General features: G+C 41.1%; 1 pseudogene; it reads left to right on the top strand.

Annotated features, from left to right (window-relative positions):
• LOC109822229 lies at positions 7641-9244 on the top strand (annotated as a pseudogene).

The raw sequence follows: 13417 nt of genomic DNA on the forward strand, positions 1-13417 counted from the left end.
GAGGATCCTTCTGTGGTACTCGCAGTACGTTGGATCCGCAGAATCGTCATCTTCCTCCTGATGCGTGATGGGCGGGAGTTTGATTTTGTTGTTTTCGAGAAGGGTCTCGAAGATAGCTGGAACGTCTTCGTCTTTGAACGAGTACTCGTTTTGGAGCTCCTCGTCCGAATTCTCCTGTTGTTCCCAGGACTGCTGTTGTGACGTTTGATTATCGTCAATAACCGTTGCAGGTACGTCCCCTTCATCATGAGGTACGAGATCCGAATCCAGAGGGTTGACCATCAGTTGGCTCCTCTCGACCTTCCGCCTTCTGATGAAGCGTTCAGCCTGTTCTCCTCGAGCCTTCAACTCTTTCCAGGTATTGAGCGGCTCTATTCCCATCACGTCCAAGATGTTAACGGACAAGTTGTTCTGACAAGTCTGCAAGATGAACTCCTGCAAGAGGAATTCCTCCGTGACGGGATCCCTGCAGTTCATTGCCTGATTGCGGAAGCGTTTGATGAAGGTATCTACCGACTCTCCGCCTTTTTGTTTCTCGTCGAAGAGTGTCATGATCGACACCTCGGTGTCATCATCGAAGAAATGAGCGAGAAACATGCTCTCCAAGTCCTCCCAGCTGTTGATGCTTCCGGGCTTGAGACGGCGGTACCAATCGAAGGCAGGCCCGCGAAGGGTGCCAACGAATGACCGAACTGAAATAGATCAGATGTTGAGTGGGCGAGCCCTTCCCGTTGAACGGCGTGAAGTTGATGAGGTTGAACTTTGCCGGATACGGGATCGAATCCCACTCTCTCGGGTAAGGACACGGAATGCCGGTCCTCTTCACCTCTCGAGCAGACATCAGGGCATCGATTTTTCTTTCGAGATCCTTTATCTTTTCGGCCTGATTCATATCCTGTTTTGGACAATTGTCGGGAGGAATGATACGGACACCCCCAGTGTTATCATCACTGGTGGGTCCACCCCCAGCATTGTTATTTTTAGTGGGGCCACCCCCAGTATTCTTGGGCGGTGCGTCGGCCATGACGATTTCGACCACCTCCAGATTGCTGCCAACTGCGGCGTTCTGGGTGCGACGGCTGGATTCCACTAGCTGATTTGACAAAGCTCGGATTTGTTGGTCGTGCCTTTGTCTCATCTCTTGCATAGCCATTTCCATTTCAAACTTGAAGATTTCCTTCTGCTTAGCCAGGGCCTCTTCAATGATTTTGGCTATCTGTTCGGTGTTGGCCATGCACACCTCTCGAGCTTGCCCTATGCTAGACGTTGTGTCATCAGAGGCGAGCGCGGAATGAGAATCTGAGGATTCATCATCGGAAAGGACTCCTTCATGGATCCCACGATTGTTGTTATATCTGTCGGCTTCTAGCTGAAGCTGAGCTGTTCCCGAATTGACCCTGCTTCCTGGAGAGGAATTAGAGTCGGAATCACTTGAAATGATTGGGGATTTTCCCTTGTTGACCATGTTGATAGTCACTTCTAGGGGTTCATCATCTCGAGCAATCGATCCTCTTTGGTGGGAGTTTGATTTGGGCTTCGTTATCCCATCGGAAATTTCCTCGAATATCGAGACCCTCTGCGGAGCGGTCTTGGGGCAGCTACAGGTTGATAATACTGCCCTGATAAATTTGGTACACGGACAGTGAGAATCCGCTTCCCGGGTGTTTCTCTTTCGAGATTCATTCGCACCCCCAGCCTGATAGTACAACTCACTGACTTTGCAGTCGGAGTAACCTATCGGCTGCTCACAGGGGTTCTCAGGTATAACGCGTTCGTCTGTCCGTCGCGTCTTCTTCTGAGTAAACATTGCCTTGTTGGCCTCTGCAAGAGTCGCACGTTTGGAATCAATCCTTTGTGAGGATGAAACCTTAACGGGCTCTTGGTCCTTTGCACGCACCGCCGAGCTGGTTGTTGCAGAGTTCGATTTGTTAGGAGATCGTGTACGACCCCCAGTCTGGATGTTGGCTCGAAGCTCCTTCAACGATCCCCAGCTTTCCTTGACAAGCGCTTTTCCTCGATTCTCGGGCAGAGCGTCGATACGGTTGTTCCGAGGATTCTTGAACTTGGGGAAATCCACGCTGCGGTGGGGCTTTACCGAAGGTTCGGGACCTGAAATGGACGAAGGTTGGAGAGCAATATTACCTGCTTTTACCTTAGGCGTTGATTCGGCCTTTGGCATCCAAACTCGTTCGGATCTCGGCGATCTCTTAACGGCCTCTCCCTTTAGCATTTCTCGTGCTTTTTGGACCAGGGCTCGGGCATGCGCACGCAAGGCGCGGCGCTTCTGGATTCGCTCCTCGAGAGTAGAACGGGTTCTTTTGACATGAACCCATTTGTTCGTTTCTGCTTTGGAGGAGGGGCTGGTTGTTTGCCGTTGTTGTTCCTGGCGTTGCCTGGATTTTAGATCCACGTTATAGCGGATCCCATCCATTGGCTCCAAAGCCTCGGCCAGCTGACGAGCAAGACGTTGACGCCGTCTTTGTCGTGCTCTCTTTGATATTGCTGGAGTATCTTCAGAGGCCATCTCCTCGGCGGAAGAGGAGTCCGGATCTGCGATCTCGACCACGTTGGACGACGCGGGTACGTCACGTGGTGCAAGTGCAGAGGTCGGCGGAAGAGGAGTCCGGCTCTGCGATCTTGACCACGTTGGACGACGCGGGGACGTTACGTGGTGCAAGTGCAGAGGAGGAGTCCGGATCTGCGATCTCGACCACGTTGGGGACGTCACGTGGCGCAAGTGCAACGGCGGCAACGGGGTCTTGGATTTTTGAGCCGAAGGACCTGCAAACATTTATGAAAGAGGTTACCTTTCTGTACCCGTTTAAAGAGGCGGAACCGGAGGAGGAGGAAGAGAGGCCTTCTTTGAACTGTTGTTGATCGAGCTTGTGTTCTTCATTCACCCGGATCTTGAATGCCGACTGCGTCACGACGGCGTCGGTAGCGATGCCGTTGGCTCCCACTGTGGTCGCCAGCTTGTTTGCGGAAAAAGTTGCTGTATTCATTGCTGCATTCATTACAACTTTGATCGTTACAATGAAATAAAAAGATAGACTTTTTATAAGACCGGTACACAATGAAAACAAAAGAAATACAACTCCTTTCAAACAAACGCAAGATCTGTTCGTCATCTCTTGCTTGCGTGGGTCTTTTGCCTGTGACGGGGATGTTGATATCCGTGGACCACCGGGGCACTCAGATCTGGTCCGAGAAAATCGGGCAGAGCTTCGTCTATCCGCGGAGGGATATAGAAGCAGAACTTCGTCGATCCGCGTGAGATCTAGAAGTTTAAAGCGTCTATCTCGATTAACGCCAAGGGCTAATACTAAGGCTCGGACGGGTGATGAAGGCTCTGATCAAGACCTCTCCTCTTCTTGTTGAAGCTCACGGCCACTCTCCACTGCAGCAGGGCTTCGCCAAGGCTCTCCAAAATCCTCCCCCTCTCTCTCTAGCCTTGCTCCAAGACAAAAGAATTCCATCCCCTTGAATGAGGACCCAAGGGGTCTATTTATAGGCCAAAAGGAGTGAGGGCGGTAGGTAGGGGGTGTGGACACCCCTTGGTGTCTCGGCCATGGCCGAGACACCCTAGGGTGTCTCGGCCAAGAAATCGTGCTATGTCTACATGCATAATACACAGCGGAAGACATGTATGTACAAAAATACTAAGCATGTAGAGAGCATGAAATATTCATATGGATCGTCTAATTAAATCTAACATGATCCTTATTATAAAGTGAGCATACAAGAGTTAGAAAGTCATACTTTCGTAGCGTGATTCGATGGAAGATCGAATAACCCCTAGCTCTTGCTCCTTGTAGTAGAAAATCTCCTTGTAGTGGATCTCCAAGTCTTCAAGTGAGCTTGATAAAATGGGAGTCTTCTTAAGACACAAGGCAAGATATCCACCCCGGGGTTCTTAAAATCCTACTACTTCCTCTTGCTCAAAGATTGCTAAAGTTTAGTAAGAGGAGAGCTCTCTTTTATTCTCTTATGAAAAAAAAAAACACTTAGCCAATTTTTCATTAACCTTTCCATAAGAAAAAGAGGTGGAGACCTATAGGCAATTTTCGATGCCTACAACCCGAAGATGGATACTTCATTCGATCACAATACCGGTTGAGTCGCAAAGAGGATATGTGCCCCGGGGTATAGATGAGAGAGAATTAGTAAGTATTTTCATATTTTGATTTAAGTCCATTTTTATTGGTACTTTATGTGTTGAAAAATTTGCAGGTATCAGCAATAGATGATGTTCAAACTCTTACAAATCGTAGCTTGGAATTGGCTCGAGCAGGTACGATAAAATTAAATCTCAAATTTTCATTCTGTAATATCAAATTTAATATGGAATTTTATTTTTGAACTATCTATCGCAGGTAGAAATCCCGAAGCACATGAACATGTATCAATATATCAGGCTATAATGCAGAGGCTTCAACAAGCCTTACACCGAACTCACGAAGATCGTCATGATGGACGGGAGGTAACGCCATTCGTATATACACGACAACAGCGACAAAGTCGAGGACGACGCAGAAATAACGATGAAGCTGGACCTTCCCAACGTGTCGACGATGGAGCTGGACCGTCACAACCACAAACGCAACCGGATCACGAACTCGTCGAAGGGCGGTATGAAGGACGACGAAGACAAATGAGGAGGAGGAGAGTTCTTGGATGTATGTAAACTACAGGTTATATACATTACAAAACTATTTAGGGATGTGATTTTTGGATTTGTAGTCGATAATATCATGTGATATGTTTGATTTCTAAGTGGGTTTGTGGTGTTATTATGCTGGATTTGTTAGTGGGAGTTTGTGGTGTGATGTGATTTGTTTGATTTGAAATGAGTATGTGGTGAAATCAGTATGTATTTTGTTAGTGGGAGTTTGTGTGGATGTATGCATAGGGACTACATAAAATGCAGTGGTGAAATGAGTATGTGACTTGTTAGAGGAAGTTTGTGTTGATGTATGCACAGGAACTACTTGAAATGCAGCCAAAAAGTGCACAAAAATGTGCACAGCAAGTGCACGGGACTAGCAGTCCTGTGCACTTTGTTTCTCAACGAAATGCACAGGACTGCTAGTCCCGTGCACTTCGTAAAAGACCCTCCGCTGCAAAACCGACCATTTTCTTTTGAAAAGGGTCGGTTTTGCTAATATTTTTCAGTATAGGTCGATTTTGCCCATTAAATTTTAAAAATGGTTGGTTTTAAAAATTTCTCCTTTTTTTTACTACCAATAAAATGAAGCTAAAATTGTGTTTATTTTGTCGTTTTCACTTAGATCTTTAAGCACAGTTTATTAAACATCTAAATTGCTTTTGAAAACATCTTTTGATATATTACCAAACAACTACTTTTAGTAGCTTGTACAAGTTACTTTTATAAGCTGCTTATATAAGCAACTTATTATAACCTCCAGCAACACCAAAGAAGCCCTTAGAAAGATGTGAACTTGCTAGCTTTGTGTTATCAAACTGCATTTGGTAGTCAGAAATCATCTGATTCTCACACTCTTCTTTGACTCTTAGAGCATCTCCAACAATCTCCTAGTAGGGAGCTCTTGTTGGAGTGCTCTCAAGCATGGGGCCCACTTAGAAGCTCCATACTAGGAGAAATATTTCGACAAACTCCCAACTAGGAGCTCAAATATTATTTAAAAAATCCATTCTCCTAAAAATAACATTTTATAAATATATTTTAAAACAATAAATCTAATAAAAAATAATTTTAGTGGGCCCCCACCCCTTAGGGCTTCCAAGTGCTCCACAAATTTGTAGAGCTCTTAGGAGCTCCATGGTGGGCCCCACCGCCAACCAGGACTTAAGAGGGTGCTTAAGAGTTTGTTGGAGCACCTTAGGAGCTTTTTCCTTGCTACATCACCCTTAGGAGCCTCCTTGGGAGGCTCTTGGAGATGCGGAGCCTCCTTGGGAGGCTCTTGGAGATGCTCATAAGAGGAGGGCACGCTAATTCTCTCCCAACAAACATTCTGGGAAAATATCCTATAGGGAGGGTCATATATAGAAAATCTTATAGGAAGTAAGTAGGATATCACAGGTGTTTGGTACAAGTTTTCAAGTTCGTGATACCATTGATATTGTCGTCTGATTGCCCCATTTTGATTGCATTAATACAATGATGATTGTACTGATATAATATTCTGATTACATAGATGACTCCCGATATGATTTTCTATAAACAACTCTTGATAGGAGTTTTTGCCAATATTATCTAGGACCTTTTTATAACCAGGTTGGTCAGCTCATAGTAAAACATAAAATGCTGGAAGTGGCATCTACAAGAGCTAATAAAAAGTTGGGTTTTTTTTTCCTTTCTAGAAACAACCTTTAGAATAGGGTAATTTTATAGAAACAACTTTTGATTGTTAATTTAGACGTAAACCTTTTGTAAATGATTTTTTGTTGCAATCGACCACCTGAACTCACATTTTAAGTATTTTTTATTTTGTTGTAATAATTAGTTGTTAAATACCAAATATATTAGAGAGATGTTTCTTAATTGAGGTTAATTGAGGTTAGGTGGGGTTAGTTATCGGAAAAAACTTAACTGAAAAGTGGGTTTAGATAGTTGATTGTAACAAATTATTTTAAAGGTAGTCTACGCATAACTTGAAAATCAAAGGTGATTTCTATAGAATAACCCCATTTTAAAGGTGGTTTCTAGGTGGGGGAACGGATAAACTTCCATCTAATTTCATTGGTTTTAACAAATGTCATCAGTAGAAGTAGGAGCATGCCCAAGTAGTAGAAGATTGTATGCGAACAGTGGCCATTGAATATTTCAGGATGATTGTAGGCCTATGCTTCAGGTGTAACTTCTGCTATCCTTTGATGCACATGCAAGAGAGGCATTTTGACTGGTAGTACTCCCAATCAAATCTTTTGACTACTTCTTCTATACACCTTCAAGAACTAGAACTAGACTGAAGTAAAAGATTTGATTTATCTTTCTATCTTTCTACTGCTTAGTACATAGATGGAGTTTTCTGATCATTAACATAAAGTGATGAACAAGTAGGCATATATAGTTCTCATATGGTTTGATCGAACATCCTCCCATTGCTTTTAGGGATGATTGAAAATCTTTTAAAATCCCTCTTATTTCAGTTCCTAGACAAATATTCATCAATTTTCAGTAAGAATGTAAGATGGTCAAACTTCTTATCACAAAATTTCCACCGAAATTAAACTATGTAGAAATTGAAAAGGCATGCAGCTTCAAACCATCGTTGCCTGAAGTATAGAGGCTATTTCAACGAATTTTGCAAAGTTTAGGAATATTTTCTGTAGTTAGTCACGGTGAAATATGTATCATTTTTTCCCCTAAGACCGAAGGCTATTGCAGTAGATCAATTTCCTCTCAGATATCATAAATGTTCTTAGTCGTTCAAGATTACTTATTTACAGTCTACATTTTTTTTTTGGAGACTATGGAATGATCTTAGTCGTTCAAGGTGACGTTGTATTCAAAATACCTTCCCTCCTATTTTTCCTCGTCAATTTTGAAGAGCAAAGAGCATAGAAATTTACAGAGGACAACAACAGATGTGGTGCTATCTAGAAGAAGAAACTGCTTCTTCTTCCTAGTTTCTATGCTATATAGGCTTTTTCCCCCTTTTTGATTCTTAATTCGCTCGGCGTTTATTTTTATGTGGGTCTCCGTTATGAACAAGGGAAACAAACCTCCAAAAGATAGTGTATCATCCATTGGCTCCAATTTTTCTGGCTTCATTCATCTCTTATTGAGGACAAAACTGTCACTTAGGTATTACCTCCATCTAAACACATGATCTTGATTTTGTTGTTCATATTGTACTTAGTCTATGCGCACAACAACAAGAGTCGCCTTGTTTTGTCCGCCAGAATCCCTCTATATCTTCCCCCACTCTCCTCTGTGCTTACACTCCCTTGTTTGCTCCATTGTCTCTCTTCTTTAGCTAGACTAACACTAATGGGATCCTTGTGCTCTCCTCCGCCGTCTCCTTTGTCTCCGGAAAATGCTACCGGTATCTCTCACATCTACGCCCCGTTCTGCCGTCGAGGCGCATCGAGTTGGCTAGAGTCCTATAATCCGTCGGACAATGTGTGGAGTCATGTCGGGGAGATACCTGGGATCCCGGAGAATCACTCCCTCAAGGATTTCGCATTGGTGTCCCTTGGCGACTCCGTCTACGTCGTTGGTGGTCGGCTTTGTCTGAAGGAATCTGAGACCGTTGACGACAGCTCGACCGAGGTGGAGCTCTCGGTCCGGCCTGACGTGCTTCGATATACTGTCTCAACCGGTGAGTGGTCGACGTGCGCACCACTCACGATCCCGCGGTTTGATTTCGCCTGCGCTGCTTGTGACGGGAAGATCTATGTTGCTGGTGCGACAATACTCGTTCTGTCGAGGGGGCGCGGGACGGCGGCAGCCGAGGCATACGATCCTGCGCAGCGACCGGTGGGAACCGTTGCCGAACATGAGCGCGTTGAGGTACAAGTGCGCTGGAGTCACTTGCAGGGGAGAATCTTACGCCGTCGGCGGGTTCGCAGGTCGACGTGAGGACTCTGACGCGACAGACTGTTTGCTGTCGATGGTGGAGCGGAGCTCGGCCGAGGTGTTTCGACGCTGAGCGAGGGAATGGGAACTCATGGCAATATGTGGCAGCTCGACGTACCTCCAACGCAAATAGTCGCGTTGAGGGCCAGTGTCTGTCTGTTCAGCTCCGGCGACTGTTTGAATACATGGAAGGGACACATCGAGGCCTATGACGCAAGCCTCAATATAATGGAACATCGTTGAGTGGTCTCTCCACTTACGACCTATGCCTCACTCCTCGTCGCGTCGTTCGCCCCTCGTCCAAGGGTGACAGCGGCCCATACAACCCTCGGGTAATGCAAATGCTGTAGCTCACTGTGGCTCCGTGGGGACGAACCTCCACTTCATCGCCGGATAGCGGGTGCCTGGCGACGATTTTCGTGCCGTGTCGGTGGTACATGTTTTCGACACACTGGCCACGAACAACGAGGATGCGTGGAGGACGTCAGAGCCGGTGATGATCGATGGAGGCAAGGAGTTATGTGCTCATTGTTGCACCGTGAGAATCTAAACCCACGATTACCGCTCAATATTATCACGTGTGCATACGTGTATGCGTGCATATATATATAGAAATCCAGGAACTTAGTCGACCCCATCTTATTACTTCATGGACAAGAAATAATTAATGTACATGTTTAGATCCTATTAATAATATCTAGATGCCTGTCGAGCGTTTGATCGATCATACTCTCTCTGTGTATCAGGTTTGTTAAGTAGATAGCTTGAGGCACATTGGTTCCTTGTAATCTGCCGTTTTTTGTGCTTAATTAGTGTCTGCATTCTACGCAACCATGGATCCTATAATGTGAGGGCCATGTTCCCTTTGAGTCTTTGTGTTCGTGACCTTAAACTTCTGTGTTTATATAAATTATTATATATATATTAAAAAAAAAAAGCTTTTGCTTTCAACCATCTTAATTTGGGTGGAAAAGAAAGAAAGTAACATGGCAACAAAAGGAAGCATATTCTGCTTTTAAAAGAGTTGAAGACAATAGAAAATAGAGAGACGGTGCCACGTTACAAAACTCAAGGCGTAGGTTGGAGAAACCCCTACTTTAGTAGAAGAGATTATGCGTTACACTTTCGTTTTGCAGATATTTGAATATTCTAGTCTAGTATGTTGTGATCATTTCACCAGAATAGGTAATACAACAAAAAATATTAAATTGTTCTTGTGCACTGAATATTTGATGGTCCAAAATTAAAGGAGGACACTTGGAATATGGTATGTGGTTTCAATTGCATTGCTTTCAAGGATATATGTAGTAATTTGTTGAATCGTCAGCTGTGTAATGGACATGATGTACTATGTTATGTAGTTTCTTTATGTACTTATATTTATTCAGAAAAATTTATGCGATGAATCTAATTAATATAACATAAATATTCGCTTTAATACTTTTAGTGTACAAACATTTTATTAATAATAATATCCCCAAAAAAAAAGTTAAAAGTGAGAAAGTTAAGGGCTCTGGTTATGTAACACTTGTTATATCATAGTACATGAGAGAATACTAGGTACCTTTACAAAATATACAAGATCCAATAAAGCGGAAAGCATTGTGAGCTCTGCATATCAAGGAAGCGTGATGTTTTCCTAGTGTCGCTTACACCTTGTTCGAGTTATCTTAACTCGTTGGGAATTGCAACTCCACAAAGAAATTCTGTTGGGCGCCATGGACCCTTAACGTTTGTTCTCTGGCATCAAACAATTAAGTTACGTGCATAAACTTGGAGAAGTGTGCCTCTTCTCTAGTAGGCAGAGTTATGTAGCGCTCGAGTACCAAAAATGGTCTCAGTGTGTTTCCTTTTGCATATGTATGAAGGAATTCTAAGTGTTACCTGAGTTAGAAGAAGGAAGAGTATGAAATTTATGGTTAATTACGTTTATGTCATGTACTTTGAGGATATAATCATATCCTCTGGAATATTTTGGTAGCACTTATCCCTTATAAACTAAACTTCAGACGATGGTGTTTCCTGTTATGTTGAGATGTCATGTAGAAATCATGTGATGTTAAATTAACTTTCGTCTTCATATTAACAAAAAAAGGATTAAATTGTCATTTAAATTGATGAAAAAAATAACTCCATCTGAGATTTAGGAGGTATAAACAATTTTAAGGTGTAAGTGACTACATCTCATAGTAAAAAGACAATGAATTTGCAATTAACTCCAAAAATTGTTGAAGGTATATAGTTGGTAGTAGGCACTGGCTTCTGAAGAGTGATCTTTTAGTTCAGGGGAAATTGCTTCTAGCCCCCAACTTCCTTACAAGTATTCTGCCTCCCCACCCCCACCCCCACCCCCACCCAAGACTTTTTCAACGCTCCCAAAACTCCCAAAATCAAATTCATAATTCCCTGAGCCCCCAAAATGTTAGGCCCTAGAGAGGGGTGGGGGTGATTAGGGTCTTGTACCAATCTAATCTGATTTTATGCCAATTAAAACTTATTAATAAATTATTCTTGCAAGATAGATATACAATATGTTATGAGCAAGAATATGCAATATGAACAAAGGGAAATATCCTAGCAATGAGATATATGCGAGGATATACAAACAACACAAGGGTAAATAATCTAAACTAGATAGTGGGGAATATAAACAACAAACAATATACAAAGGCGATATAAGATATAAACATAAAGATAAGTGCGTCGATGCAATCACAAACAAATGATATGATCACGGAGTTTGGTCCCCACGACCTACGTGATAGATTAAAATGGAGCTCAAATAATATAGATGATCTCTTCCACTTGTGAAAGCTTCTTCACAAACCAAACAAACTTAAACACACTTAAACACCCTTTAAAAACTTTTTTAAACTTTTCTTAAAACATTCTCTTGAGTTTAGAACTGAGAATATGTGGGGGTATTTATAGGAACCCCAAAGCCAAGAGAAAACAGGGTAAAAAGACCAAAAACCCAAAAACAGTACAGTCTGAAAATATAGCCGTTACAGTGTTATGAGTCGACTCAGTACTGTTCATGAGTCGACTCATAAGTAGCCGTTACAGGCTAAAAACCAACTTATGGGTCGACTTGTAAAAATCACGAGTCGACTCATAAACCATGGGTCGACTCATAAGATCATGAGTCGACTCATCAGAAATAATTTATGAATCGACTTATGACAGGCATGAGTCGATTCAACCTGATGGGTCGACTCATGATGTTGTAAGTCAACTCATCAGAAAAAAAATGTAAACTATGCAGCAGTTTGTGAGTCGAATCAATACTGTTCATGAGTCGACTCATAAACATGTACACGGAAAATTTCAACTTTGAACCTTGTTAAAAAATATCAAATAAATTCCAAAAATTATAAAACTTTGGAAAATGTCTATAAACATGTTAATGAATATGTTACAAAAGGAATTTTTGGAATTTCACTTTTTTATTTGTAAAATATCATCATTTTACAAATAAGTCCAAAACATGAAAATGTAAACACATGAATTTTAACATTTTGGCTAAACCATGTTTTAAAAATTTACACAATAATTATATAGACTTAATGGAAGATATAAACTATTTCTATGAAGTCTATAAACAATGAATATAATATTTTTATAAATACAATAGAATATGAAACATATGAGTATGTATATGAATATATATATTTGTTTCATATCTATGGAATTAAACCAAAACACAATAATAAATATGAAATATGTAATTTCATATTTATAAACATGAAAACCCAAAACATGTATGTATATATATAACTATATATACATAGAAACCAAACCTTATTATATATATATAACTATATATATATACAAAGAAACCAATAAAATGTGTGTGTATATTATATTGATCTTAGAGTACTTAACACACATAATATAAAACCTAAACTAAATTACCCAAGCTTGATGAAGATCTTCAATGAGCTCAACTTGGTAATCTTATGGATGAAGCTTGATCTTGGATCTTCAACTTAAAATGTATTGCTTCATACCGATATTCCACCAACCTCCATTGGATATGATCGTTGAGGCTTTATTACATCTATCCTCCAACATATTATTTGTTTATAATAAATAAAAAACCATAAATACTAGACAAACAACATTAATCGTAAATTGTTTGTTAAACATCATCAAATTAAACAAGAATGCCAACAATCTCCCCCTTTTTTATGATGACAAACAATTTATAAAAGAGATATATACGCATGAAAGAAATGAATATATGAATTAGAATATATCATGCATATAAATAAGAAAGGTGCTATTGTTAGACCCTAGAGGGGGGTGATTAGGGTCTTATGCTAATCTAATCCGATTATATGCCAATTAAAAACTAATTAATAAGTTATCCTAGCAAGTATGAAATGTAACAACTATATATAAGCTAGGATAAGCAATATGAACAACAAAGAGATATATCCTATGATATATGCAAGGATATGAAACTAACACAAGGGGTAAACAATTTAACTACAAATGTGATAGGGCAAAATGATCAATAAGACTCTCACCACACACTCCTCACTCGGTGTACAAGTGTATTACAAAGTGATTCTCACAATAAGCACACAAATATGACAAATGATTGTTCTCAAGACAAGGTGAGAACTCAATTAAGCTCACTCTCAATGTCACAAACCCACAACCCTAAATTATACTATGAATGTAAATACAATAAGCTCAATGGTTGTGTGTGTAAGCAAAGAGTATCAATAAAATAATTAAACTCAATATAGAAATCTAGCTTATGGAAATTAAGATCAAAACAATAAATAGCTAGAATTGAGTTTAAGGAAAACTTCTCTATAGATCAAGAGTGAGAGAGAGATGAGT

The sequence above is a fragment of the Asparagus officinalis genome, chromosome 8 (assembly GCF_001876935.1).
Source record: "Asparagus officinalis chromosome 8, Aspof.V1, whole genome shotgun sequence".
Taxonomy (NCBI): domain Eukaryota; kingdom Viridiplantae; phylum Streptophyta; class Magnoliopsida; order Asparagales; family Asparagaceae; genus Asparagus; species Asparagus officinalis.